We start from the raw sequence: 14,396 nt of genomic DNA on the forward strand, positions 1-14,396 counted from the left end.
TACTTAGCATACTAAGAGAAATCTCTGCAGTGTAACTAGGAACACATGCATGAAAACTTATGTAGAATAGATGATATGCACCTATGTAATAAAAGGTAGCACACGATAGTAGTAAAGAATGCTGACTCAAGAAGCCAGGACTATCTGGGTTTGAATCCTGACTCTGCAACTCAGCTGTTACCTTAAGCAACTCTTACTTAATTTATATTGATCAACTAATTGACTGATTAAGACAGGGTTATGCTGTCACCCAGGCTGAAGTACAGTGGCACAAATATGGATCACTGCCAGCCTTGACCTCCCAGGCTCAAGCGATCCTGTCCCAGCCTCCTGAGCAGCTGAGACTACAGGCCATGTCACCATACCCAGCTAAATTTTTTATTTTTTATAGAGATTTCAAAATTTAAACTTCTGGGCTCAAGCAATCCTCCCACTTTGGCCTCCTAAAATGCTGGCACTATGTGTAGTTCTAATTAGGGAAAAGGAATCAGGCTAGTGGGACCGAGGGAAAGCAATAAAAGAAAGCCGATAAGCCATAAGTCAGCCTTTCTTCATCATCCAGGACACGTAAGTCCTCCTGTGCAAATAACTCACAATCTTCCTGTGCCCAACTATCACCACACACCCGCAAGTTAGCTCAATGCAACCCTGGTGTTCTCAGTACTCCACAAAGCCCTCTTCAGTATACTGCATAAACACTATCCTATAAAATCTCTAGCAAGCCTTTGTTTCTCTGCAGTTGGCTTCTCTCTGGCAGGCTGCTGGTTGCCTCCCTCGCAATGTATTTTCCTACGTTCTCTAATAAACCTGCCTTTTTTTGGAAATTTGAGACGGGGTCTCACTCTGTCAACAAGGCTGGAGTGCAGTGCTGCAATCTTGCCCCAGGGCAACCTCCATCTCCGAGATTCAAGCAATCCTCCCATATCAGTCTCCAGAGTAACTGGGACTACAGATGCGCACCACTATAGTGGCCTGGTTAATTTTTCATTATTTTTTGTAGGGACAGGGTTTCGCCATGTTGCCAAGACTGGTCTCGAACTCCTGGGCTCAATGATCCTCCTGCCTCAGCCTCTCTAAATGCTGGGATTACAGGCGTGAGCCACTGCACCTGGCCTGCCTTCCTTTACTTACAACTGCCTCAGTAAATTACTTAGTAAGTTTGGAACTGTGCCACTGGTCCAAACAGCCATCATTCTCCTGGACAGATTATAGACGAGAGCCACTGCGTATTGCTCAATTACTTAATTTATATCTCAGTTTCCTCACCAGTAAAAAGGGGATAACAGTACTTATTTAATGCGTTTGTATGAGGATTAAATGAGGTAACGCTTGAACAATGTTTAGAACTGTGCCTGACAAATTAAAAGATATAAAAATATAAATAGGTGGATAGGCACAGTAGCTCACGCTTGTAATCCCACCACTCTGGGAGGCTGAGGCGGGTGGATAACCTGAGGTCAGGAGTTCAAGACCAGCCTGGCCAACACGGTGAAACCCCATCACTTACTAAAAAAAATACAAAAGTCAGCTGGACGTGATGGCAGTCGCCTGTAATCCCAGCTATTCAGGAGGCTGAGGAAGGAGAATCACTTGAACTCGGGAGGTGGAGTTTTCAGTGAGCCAAGATCATGCCACTGCACTTCAGCCTGGGCGCAAAGAGCAAGACTTCATCTCCAAAAATAAATAAATAAAAATATAGATAGATAGATAGATAGATAGATAGATAGATAGATAGATATAGATGGACGGACGGACGGATGGATGTGGGAGAGGGAGGGAGGGAGGGAGAGGCAAGAATCGTGAAGGCTGTTTTATAGATTGCTAATTTTCACTGTTTTATCTCTTTTACCTACCTGCCCATAGATTATAATACTACCAGCTTTAAATAAGACAACTGGAAAGATTAATACCAACCTTAAGACTTTGATGATTATGGAATTAAGTTTTCTTAGAGCCTTACCAAACCTAATTATATTCTACTTAAATCTTAATAAATATTGGTTAGTAGTATTAATGGGGTTTCTGTATTTCCTCTAAGCGTCTAATATTTTGAATTATTCTTGAACTTTCAGCTTTTTGACCATTATCTACTATACAATTTTTAAAAAATACTACCTCCATCATGCTTGTAATCCCAGCACTTTGGGAGGCTGAGGCAGGCGGATTCACGAGGTCAGGAGATTGAGACCATCCTGGCTAACACAGTGTAACCCCATCTTTACTAAAAACACAAAAAATTAGCAGGGCGTGGGTGGCAGGTGCCTGTAGTCCCAGCTACTTGGGAGGCTAAGGCAGGAGAATAGCGTGAACCCGGGAGGCGGAGCTTGCAGTGAGCCGTGATCATGCCATCGCACTCCAGCCTGGGCAACAGAGCGAGACTCGGTCTCAAAAAACAAACAAACAAAAAATCATAAGTAGTTTTAATGTGACGCTTTTGACTTTATTCTAGAGGTAGTTTGTTTGAGTTTTTGTTTGTGTTTTTTTTTTTGAGACAGAGTCTCACTCTGTTGCCCACCTCACTGCAACCTCCACCTCCTAAGTTCAAGCTGTTCTCTTCCCTCAGCCTCTGCAGTAGCTTGGATTACAGGCGCCACCACGCCTGGCTAATTTTTGTATTTTTAGTACAGATGGGGTTTCACCATGTTGGTCAGGCTGGTCTCGAACTCTTTATTTATTGTATTGTATTTGTTTTTGAGATGGAGTCTTGCTCTGTCACCCAGGCTGGAGTGCAGTGGCACAATCTTGGCTCACTGCAAGCTCCGCCTCCCGGGTTCAAGCCATTCTCCTGCCTCAGTCTCCCGAGTAGCTGGGACTACAGGCGCCCACCACCACGCCCGGCTAATTTTTTGTATTTTTAGTAGAGACGGCGTTTCACTGTGTTAGCCAGGATGGTCTCGATCTCCTGACCCCATGATCCGCCGGCCTTGGCCTCTCAAAGTGCTGGGATTACAGGCGTGAGCCACTGTGCCCGGCCTTATGATTGATTTTTTTAAAGCATCATGCCTAAAGTATGCTTACATTACCACTAGAAGAGGTAACATTGGGTGGTGTGCTTCTAGTAAGGCTATTTAAATTGTACTAAGAACTCCTTCGGTGGAGTTTCCAATCCTCAACTATTCAGCTGAAGTTAATATTCAGGGGGAATATCCTGCTGTAATGCTTCCCTGAGATTATACAATTTTATCTCTATCTCTATTATTTTACTTAGTTTTCCGAACATTATTAACTGTTTATTTATTTACTTATTTATTTTTGAGACGGAGTCTCGCTCTGTCGCCCAGGCAGAAGTGCAGTGGTGCAATCTCGGCTCACTGCAATCTCCGCCTCCTGGGTTCAAGCAATTCTCCTGTCTTAGTCTCGCAAGTAGCTACAGACGCACGCCACCACACCTGGCTGATTTTTGTATTTTTAGTAGAGATGGGGTTTCACCATGTTGGTCAGGCTGGTCTCCAACTCCTGACCTCAGGTGATCCACCTGCCTCAGCCTCCCAAAGTGCTGGGATTACAGGTGTGAGCCACCATGCAGCCCTTATTAACAATTTAAACATACTATTTCACATGTATATGGTGACCTATAGTTATCTATGTATTACCTCATATATATATTAATACTCCTACGTCAGCCAACTTGTCACTGAAATTTCTTTCCTTTTTGAAATTTTATGAAATAAGTAAGATATAACTTGCTGTAAACATGAATATGAGATCTCATACCATCTCAGTTATATTCAGAATATAACGATTTTAAAAGAAGAAGGGAAGGTACTAGAATCAGTAACCCTATGTTGTAGCCCTGGCATGATTCTTGACTATTTAATTTACATTTTTCTATCTTTTATTTGTCAGGCACAATTCTAAGCATTGTCTTTGCTAGGCCTCTGACCTTAGGTCAACTCATTTAAATCTCTAGATTTCAAGTTCCTTTTTATATAAAATGGCGTAAAACACTGACCCTAGGGAGTTATCATGAGAATCATATACAAATTTTAAGAGAACCTTCAAAAATGGATCCCAAGACACAATTATTTTTTATCTTTTAGAGACAGGGTCTCACTATGTTGCCCAAACTCAAGATCTCAAGTGAGTTTCCCACCTCAGCCTGCTGAGTAGCTGGGACTACAGGGACGTGGCACCATGCCTGGCTCTAAGATAATCTTAAATCATCAAATCAAAGGTTAAATCATTTTCATTGTATTCAGGAGCATTAATAAATATTAAAGTATTTTCCACAAGAAGTAAAAGGGAAAATAAAGTTCAACATATTAGAAAATTTGCTCTTACCCATTATAGATCTTAGTAATTTCAGGATATGATATGAACAAACTAAATTTATGAGAACAAGGGAAATGTAAACATTGACTGGATATCAAGGAATTATGAGCTTTTTTAGTTGTGATAATAGTATTACAGTTAGGTCTCAAAAATATATGTTATTTAGTTGGTGCTATGGTAATTTTTATTTAAAGTTTTTTTTTTTTTTTGAGACGGAGTCTCGCTCTGTCGCCCAGGCTGGAGTGCAGTGGCCCAATCTCAGCTCACTGCAAGCTCCGCCTCCCGGGTTTACGCCGTTCTCCTGCCTCAGCCTCCCGAGTAGCTGGGACTACAGGCACCCGTCACCTCGCCCGGCTAGTTTTTTGGATTTTTTAGTAGAGACGGGGTTTCACTGGGTTAGCCAGGATGGTTTGGATCTCCTGACCTTGTGATCCGCCCGTCTCGGCCTCCCAAAGTGCTGGGATTACAGGTTTGAGCCACCGTGCCCGGCCTATTTCAAGTTTTTTAAAAAGTAAAACAGCCGGGCATGGTGGCTTATGCCTGTAATCCCAGCAGTTTGGGACGCCAAGGCGGGCGGATCACCTGAGGTCGGGAGTTTGAGACCAGCCTGACCAACATGGAGAAACCCTGTCTCTACTAGAAATACAAAAAATTAGCCAGGTGTGGTGGCACATGCCTGTAATCCCAGCACTAGGGAGGCTGAGGCAGGAGATTCGCTTGAACCTGGGAGGTGGAGGTTGTGGTGAGCCAGTGCCATTGCACTCCAGCCTGGGCAACAACAGCAAAACTCTGTCTCAAAAAAAAAAAAAAAAAGAAAAAAAAAAAAGTAAAACAAAACTTGGCCGGGCACGGTGGCTCAAGCCTGTAATCCTAGCACTTTGGGAGGTCGAGGCAGGTGGATCACAAGGTTAGGAGTTCAAGACCAGCCTGGCCAATTAAAATAAAAAAAGTAAAACAAAATAAAACATATTTTAAAAATACATTTTGAGGCTGGGTACAGTGGCTAATGCCTATAATCCCAGCACTTTGGGAGTCTGAGGTGGGAGGATCAGCTTGAGCCCAGGAGTTCAAGACCAGCCTCAGCAACATAGCGAGATCCTCAACTCTACAAAAAAAATTCTTTAAATTAGCCAGTCATGGTGGTGTGTGTTTATAGTTCTGGCTACTCAGGAGGCTGAAGTGGGAAGATTGCTTGAACCCAGGAGTTCCAGGCTGCAGTGAGCTATGATCCTGATATTGCACCCCAGCCTGGGAGACAGATTGAGACCCTATCTTAAAACAAACAAACAAACAAATAAAAAACTATTATGAAATTTTCACAAATGAAAGTAGAAATTAATTACAAAATAAAATGGAGGAGGGGGCAGGTAGGATAAAGATAAAACAAGATTTGCCATGAGTTATTTATGGAAGCTGAGTAATGGGTACATAGTTTATCATACCCCTACTTCTGCTTTCGTATAATGGAAAATTTCAAAGATACAAAAACCTTTTTAATAACATGACTAGGCCGGGCAAGGTGGCTCACGCCTTTAATCCCAACACTTTGGGAGGCCATGGCGGATGGACCACCTGAGGTGAGGAGTTCAAGAACAGCCTGGCCAACATGGAGAAACCCTGTCTCTACTAAAAATACAAAAATTAGCCGGGCATGGTGGAACGTGCCTGTAATACCAGATACTTGGTATGCTGAGGCACAAGAATCGCTTGAACCCAGGAGGCAGAGGTTGCAGTAAGACAAGATTGGGCCACTGCACTTCAGCCTGGGTGACAGAGTGAGACTCTGATTCAAAAACAAACAATAACAACAAAAAAAAACAAAAAAACTAATATATAATTACTTTTTTAAGTGTTAGGGTGTTTTGCATAACCAGCATAATCACACCATTATGATACAATCGGTGCAACTATTAACCAAGTGAAGAAGATGGAACATGGCAAGGTGATTTAAAAGTTCATGTGAGACCAGGTATGGTGGCTCACATCTGTAATCCCAGCGCTTTGAGAGGCCAAGGCAGGAGGATCACTTGAGCCTAGGAATTCAAGACCAGCCTGGGCAACATAACAACACCCTCTTCAAAAACATTTTTAAAAATTTAGCTAGGCATGGTGGTACCCATCTATAGTCCGAGCTACTTGGGAAGCTGAGGTGGGAGGATCACTTGAGCAGAATTCAAGATTACAGTGAGCTATGATCACACCACTGCACTTCAGCCTTGCTGACAAAGCAAGATCTTGTCTCTAATAATTAAAGTTCATGTGAAAGCAAAAATATATGAAAATAACATTTCTGATAAAAAGCAATAGGAAGGAATTTTTCCCAGTGGATGGAAAAGCATCCTATAAAGCTATAACAATTAAATGATGAAATGACACACAAGTAGATCAATGATACAGATTAGAACATGTTTATTCAGAAGACAATTTTTAAAATTGCAAATAACTATGGAAAGGATTCAAATAATGTAGGGAAAAATGATTGTCCCTCTGGATGAAGATGCTTGTGGACACATGAATTTAAAAATCACACCTCACTTTAAAGGAGAAAAATATTAAACCTCATTTTCAATACGAATCAACAGTAGTAAAGATCTAGACAATCTTCAGTCTCTGCAAGAATAAAACGGAGTTCCCACACTAATAGCAAAAGACTGATTGTTCTGTAGCCATGGTAACATAAATAGCCACCAGAATGAGTTTTAAATTGCTTAATCAATACCTAACAGCTCTATAGCTATAGAACCACAATAACCAATTTTAAATCCACTTAAACAACTTCACTCAGTAACCACGTTTTTGCAAGTAAACCTATCAGTGATACCCACTACTGATAGCCCCTTGTTTCTGAAAGCTAGCCAATTGGGAACACAGTCATTTCAATGAACACATTTCTGAAAACCAAGTATATCAATAACTGTCTCACCCAAGCAACCATGCTTCTACAGTGAATGCCAATCCATCATGCCCGTATCCACCAATTCTTGAACTTCAGGCTTCTCAAAAACCCCATGTAAAATAAGTCTCGTCTAAAAGAGATCAACTGATCAGCAATACCCTCTTTACTTTAAGTAAGCCGTAAACTCAGCTTTGTGAAATACTAAGCAGTAGTAATATCCTCTGACACTCTGTAGCCTTTATAAAAGGTGTGCTAGACCAGTACATACCAATACAGAAATATACCCAAGACGTGTTAAGTGAAAAAGGCAAAGCAGTATATAGGCAGATGCTATTTTAAAATAATTATGCTCCATCCATCTATCTATCTGTTAAAAAACAGGCTGGGTGCAGTGGCTCATGTCTGTAATCCCAGGAGGCCTTGGAAGGGGATGGCAGGAGGACTGCCTGAGGACAAGAGTTTGAGACCAATCTGGGCAACATATCAGTTCTACAAAAAAAATAATAATAGTAATAATAATAATAAATATGTATACATATATAAAAACAATGTGTGTGTACATATAATTCTTCATATGCATTGTGCATATATTTAAAAAGACAGAAAAGACACATTCTTAACCATTAACAATGATTAGCTCAGGAACAAAGGGCAACGGAGGAAGAATGAGGCATTTAAAGAACTATTATAACTTCTTTATGACTGATATAATGAACATGTTATTATTTTTATAAACTGAAAAAAGACTTTTCACTTGTGAATCTTCTATACAATGGTCTATACACTTTGCACTGAAAAGTGACATCTGGAATGATACACTCAAGTTTGAAAATATAAAAACTAAGTTAAGGCTGGGCACGGTGGTTCACGCCTGTAATCCCAGCACTTACGGAGGCCGAGGCAGGCAGATCACTTGAAGTCAGGAGTTCGAGTCCAGCCTGGCCAACATGGTGAACCCCCATCTCTACTAAAAACACAAAAATTAGCTGGGCGTGGCAGCAGGCACCTGTAATCCCAGCTACTTGGGAGGCTAAGATAGGAGAATCGCTTGAACCTGGGAAGCAGGGGTTACAGTGAGTGGAGATCATGCCACTGCACTCCAGCCTGGGCAACAGAACGAAATTCTGTCTTAAAAAAAAAATTTAGGCCAGGCACAATGGTTGGCTCATGCCTGAAACCCTAGCACTTTGGGAGGCCAAGGCCAGCGGATCGCTTGAGCCCAGAAGTTCAAGATCAGCCTGGACAACATGGTGAAGCCCAGTCTCCACACACACCATAATTTTTTTAACTTAGCCAGGCAAGACGGCTTGAGCCTACAGTCCCAACTACTCAGGATGCTGAAGTAGGAGTATCGCTTGAGCCTGGAAGGTCAAGTATGCAGTGAGCCATGATGGTACCACCGCACTCCAGCCTGCCTGACAGAATGAGATCTGGTCCCCCCCGCAAAAAAAGTTTTAATAGAAATTACAGGATATTTTTCATTCGAAATTGTGTACAGATGAAATCTATGAGTTATAACTGAACTTCCTTAGGAAGTCTGATAGCCTTAAGGAGTCTTATGTTTAGGTCACCTGTGGAATTACCATCTTTACTTTGCAGTTATACAGTGCATATAGGTAAGCACTGGTTCTTTCGGCAGTAACCTTTTATTCAAGTTATCAATAAACTTTTGCTTAATCATGCTATCTGTTAAACTGTAAAAATAATAACTTAGTAATAGCTCATTATATCTAGAAGTCACAGTTGGTTGTCCAGCCCTAAATGACCTAGGAGACATTTCACCATTGCTGTGCTAAGGGGTGGGAGAAAAAAACAGCAGCACAAAATTAAAGAGAAAAGTTACTTTCATTTATCTACAGGTCCACTTAAGTGAAAGTAGTATCTATGATATTAGATCTTCCTTTTCTTTTTTTTTTTTTTAGGACGGAGTCTTGCTCTGTCGCTCAGGCTGGAGTGCAGTGGGTGTGATCTCTGCTGACTGCAACCTCCAACTCCCAGGCTCAAGCAATTCTCCTGTCTCACCCTCCCGAGTAGCTGGGATTACAGGTGCCTGCTACCACATTCAGCTACTTTTTGTAATTTTAGGAGAGATGAGGTTTCACCACATTGGCCAGGCTGGTCTCAAACTCCTGACCCCAAGTGATCCACCTGCCTCAGTCTCTTAAAGTGCCAGGATTACAGGCATGAGCCACAGAGCCTGGCCTGATTATGAAACCTTAACCATTTATTTCTGAAACTGTTAAGCAAGTGTACTGAAGTGTATCTGCTAATGAAATTCACACACACACGAAATCCTTTTTTTTTTTTTTTGAGATGGAGTTTCGCTCTCGTTGCCCAGGCTGGAGTGCAATGGCACCGTCTTGGCTCACCTCCACCTCCCGGATTCAAGCAATTGTCCTGCCTCAGCCTCCTGAATATCTGGAATTACAAGCACGTGCCACCATGCCCTGCTAATCTTGTTATTTTTAGTAGAGATGGGGTTTCTCCATGTTGGGCAGGTTGGTCTTGACCTCCTAACTTCAGGTGATCCACCCACCTCGGCCTCCCAAAGTGCCAGGATTACAGGTGTGAGCCACCGTGCCTGGAGCCTCAATTTTTAAATATTGAAGTTTACCATTTAAAAAAATTATCCTGTGTAACTTCCTCTGAATTTTGCTGTTAACCTACAAACTGCTCTGAAAGAGGGTCTTTTTCTTTTGAAACGAGGTCTCACTCTGTCACCAAGTCCAGTGCCATGGCTAGATCACAGCTCACTGCAGCCTCAACCTTCTGGGCTCAAGTGAACCTCCTGCCTCAGCCTCCCAAATAGCTGGAACTACAAGTATACACCACCATGCCCGGATAACTCTTTTTTTTTTTTGGTAGAGACAGTCTCCCCATGTTTCCCCAGGCTGGTCTCGAACTCCTGGACTCAACAGATCCTCCTGCCTCAGTCTCCCATGGTGCCTCATGCTTGTAATCCCAGCTTGAGCCACCATGCCCAGCTAAAAAATGGTCTTTAAAAAAAATTATTCATGAGGTAAAGTTTTGAATTTAACCTATAAATAGGCCACGCGCAATGGCTCACACCTGTAATGCCAGCACTTTGGGAAGCCGAGGCAGGCAGATCACGACGTCAGGAAATCAAGACCATCCTGGCTAACACGGTGAAAACACGTCTCTACTAAAAAAATACAAAAAATTAGCCAGGCATGGTATTATGCGCCTGTAGTCCCAGCTACTCAGGAGGCTGAGGCTGGAGAATTGCTTGAACCCGGGAGGTGGAGGTTGCAGTGAGCTAAGATCATGCCACTGTACTCCAGCCTGGGCAACAGAGCAAGACTCCGTCTCAAAAAAAAAAAAAAAGAAATATAGGAAATGAATCTGAGACATCACACCTCAATAGAAGCAATTGTTACAGAAGTTAATTACAACCTTGAGAGGCTCTTTTTTGGGCAACTCCTTACATCTTTATTGACTAATAAGCAAACTCGTAAGAACGAGTACTTCCCCTAGTCCAACAAAAATAGAATTAAAAATAAGTAAAAAGAACAAGTACCTCCAAAATATATTTCTGTACCATTACCACATATGTCCTCCCTAAAATGCTTGAACCACTCACAAGTGTATCCTATTTAAATTAAGTTTTAAAGTTTCAATTCACCCTGACAATGGACTAAGTGTACCCTCAATGAAATCACCAAACTCATCAGACACCTATTTTTAGTTATATAAACACTATTTACGTAAATTTTTTCACTTATTCAATTTATCAACATATTGTTAACTGGAAACCAATCATGTTACCATGTATCAATATGGGAGGTAGGAAACAAACACATTTAGAACACTATGCCTGAATGGCTATGTTTAAATTAAAAGACAGGAATGCAAATAAATGCCTACAAATTAAGTGCCTCAAATGAAATCTCTACTACTTGCTAAAAGAGCACTGTGAAATAAATGCCTAATTCTGGCTGAGACATTCAGGTAAAATTTACAAAGGGGTGCTACTTGAGCCAAGTATTGAGGCCAAGGTGAAAGGGACCTTACAGGCAAAGGGAAAAATAATGTAATGCAGAAAGGCTTACACATGTGAACAAAGACAGAGGCAGTTGGAATAAACACAAGAAAATGTATTTTTGAGACATATAGGAAGTATAGTCAATGAGACTCAGTAATTGATTTGATATTGGGATTGAGGAGAAGGAAAAATTCAAGGACAACTCTCAGTTTTCTATATTGAGGGAGTAAGTGAACAATGACAGGTGGAAGTAGTGATAAATAATACTCATTAAGTGTTTACTATATGTCAGCCATTGAGCTAATTGCATCATTTCATCACTCAGTTGTGAAATTAATAGTTAAGAAGATATAGGCCCGGCGCGGTGGCTCAAGCCTGTAATCCCAGCACTTTGGGAGGCCGAGACGGGCGGATCACGAGGTCAGGAGATCGAGACCATCCTGACTAACACAGTGAAACCCCGTCTCTACTAGAAAATGCAAAAAAACTAGCCGGGCGAGGTGGCGGGCGCCTGTAGTCCCAGCTACTCGGGAGGCTGAGGCAGGAGAATGGCGTAAATCCGGAAGGCGGAGCTTGCAGTGAGCTGAGATCCGGCCACTGCACTCCAGCCTGGGCGGCAGAGCGAGACTCCGTCTCCAAAAAAAAAAAAAAAAAAAAAAGAAGATATAGACATAAATGCATATGACCTATTTATTGAGGAATAATTTTCTAGTCATCTACGACTACCAAAAAGCATTTTCCCATTTATCATTTTGTCTTCTTGAACCACTTTATTTCCTGGGCTTCTCCAATTTCACTCTCTCCTAATGCTCTAACTTTTGTACTCACTCTTTCTCATACTTCTTGGCTCCTCCCAAGATTCTCTTTTTAATTTAATGTACCCTCATCATAACTTTCCTTGGTTTCCTATTCTCCCCAAACGTAGCACATTATAAAAATAAAAGCTGGGCATGGTAACTCACGCCTGTAATCTCACCACTTTAAGGAGGCCGAGGTGGGCAGATGACCTGAGGTCAGGAGTTTGAGACCAGCCTGGCCAACCTGGTGAAACCCCATCTCTACTAAAAGTACAAAAAGCAGCTAGGCATGGTCGCATAGGCCTGTAATTCCAGCTACTGGGGAGTCTGAGGTAGAATTGTTTGAAACCAGGAGGCAGAGGTTGCAATGAGCTGAGACTATGCCACTGCACTCCAGCCTGGGTGACAAAGCGAGATTCTATCTCAAAAAAATAAAAATAAGGCCGGGCACGGTGGCTCACACCTGTAATCTCAGCACTTTGGAAGGCCAAGGCGGGCGGATCATGAGGTCAAGACTTCAAGACCATCCTGACCAACGTGGTGAAACCTAGTCTCTACTAAAAATACAAAAATTAGCTGGGCGTGGTAGCACATGCCTATAATCCCAGCTACTCAGGAGACTGAGGCAGGAGAATTGCTTGAACCCAGGAGGCGGAGGTTTCAGTGAGCCAAGATCACGCCATTGCACTCCAGCCTGGGCAACGAGAGCGAAACTCTGCCTCAAAAAATAATAATAATAATAAATAATAAATATTTGGGCAAAGAAAGATATATCCTAAAATGCATAACCATAAAGTCATTAAAAAACGTTATGTGCCGGCTCACGCCTGTAATCCCAGCACTTAGGAAGGCAGAGGTGGGTGGATTACCTGAGGTCAGGAGTTCCATAGACCAGCCTGGCCAACATGATGAAAACCCCATCTCGACTAAAAATACAAAATTAGCCAGGTGTGGTGGTAGGCACCTGTAATTCCAGCAACTGAGGAGGCTGAAACAGGAGAATCACTTGAACCCAGGAGGTGTCAGAGATTGCAGTGGGCCGAGACTACACCATTACACTCCAGCCTGGGCAACAAGAGCGAAACTCTGTCTCAAAATAAAAAAATAAATAAAACATTGTGTATGTAAATACATAAAACCAAGTATAAACTGACTTGGAGCAAAATTTAGATAACCCCCCCAACATGCAGTATTAAATAAATTTTGTTATCCTACTAATTATTTTCAGATGGGATTTCAACAGTGACAAAACAACTTAAGTTTTTGTTTATTTTGAGACAGGGTCTCTCGCCCTGGCAGGGTACAGTGGCACAATCTGGGCTCATTGCAGCCTCCACCTCCCAGGTTCAAGCGATCCTCTCACCTCAGCCTCCCAAGTAGCTAGGACTAGAGGGCTGCACCACTACACCCAACTAGTTTTTTTCATTTTTAGTAGAGACAGGATTCTGCCGTATTGCCCAGGCTGGTCTTGAGCTCCCGAGCTCAAGCAATCCACCCACCCTAGTCTCCCAAAGTGCTGGGATTATAGGCGTGAGCCACCATGCCTGGCCAAAAAACAATTACATATGAATAATTAAATATCTCCCAATTATTCCTGCTACCTATTTATTAACATACTATTAAATAGGTGAAAAAGTTTCCTAGTCCTAAATATAATTGTACTCGGTAATAGCTCAGTTGATGGCAAATGTAGTATTTACTGTTATATTTGGATTTGTGCCTGGATTTAGTGTGAAATGAGGATATTCCCACTGCTGAGTTTTTCTGCTCTGTCATCAGCTCACATCTGCCATAGGATATGTTTCCAACATAACATCAGCAAACGCAATCAAGACATATTTTTGGGGGGGAGGGTAGAGCAGGTTTTCATTTTTCCAAAAATTGCACCAAGGTAAAGCAAAGCTCCAGCTGAGGTGGGAGTGCTGTGTAGGCATTAGCAGTGCTGCCCTCGCTATGCACTCCTTGGATAGTAGCGCAACCCCAAGAAAAGGGTGGTTAAAACATGCTTTCTTATTAACTTGCTGAAAGTGTCAAAAGTCTGCCAACTACAAATCTTTAAATTGTTCAATAATAGTATGTGGGAAAGAAAAGTGTGTATACACACATCCCCCCCAGTGAGGCTATATAATGTGCTGCAGGTTTTAAGGTCAAACTGACAGAAGGGCTGGGATCCTGGCTAAGCCCCACCCTTAAGTTTGCCCAAAGTGAAAACAGCTGACCCTATTTTTCAGCCCAAATGTTGCCTTTTTGGCCTGCTCCGCCCCTATCCTGTGCCCATAAAAGACTTCAGCTGGCAGAGCAACACACGCGGCTGAGTGTCAAGGGTACACGCAGCTTGAGCATACGAGACTACAGAAAATTTCCGCTATCTTCAGACAGTGCGACTTCGGAGAGGGGCCTGCCAGAGACAGCTCGGCTTCAGGGAAAG

At 42.3% G+C, this 14,396-nt stretch overlaps 1 protein-coding gene and 1 non-coding gene across 3 annotated transcripts in view; both read right to left on the reverse strand.

Moving 5' to 3' along the window:
* UBE2R2 (ubiquitin conjugating enzyme E2 R2) overlaps positions 1-14,396 on the reverse strand; it is a 114,399-nt gene that overhangs the window by 41,558 nt on the left and 58,445 nt on the right. The window lies entirely within an intron of this gene.
* Positions 13,839-13,964, reverse strand: LOC112608798. Its single transcript, XR_003116082.1, has one exon. It is a non-coding gene; the product is annotated as a U4atac minor spliceosomal RNA (small nuclear RNA).

Source organism: Theropithecus gelada, chromosome 15, assembly GCF_003255815.1.
Source record: "Theropithecus gelada isolate Dixy chromosome 15, Tgel_1.0, whole genome shotgun sequence".
NCBI classification, from domain to species: Eukaryota; Metazoa; Chordata; class Mammalia; order Primates; family Cercopithecidae; genus Theropithecus; species Theropithecus gelada.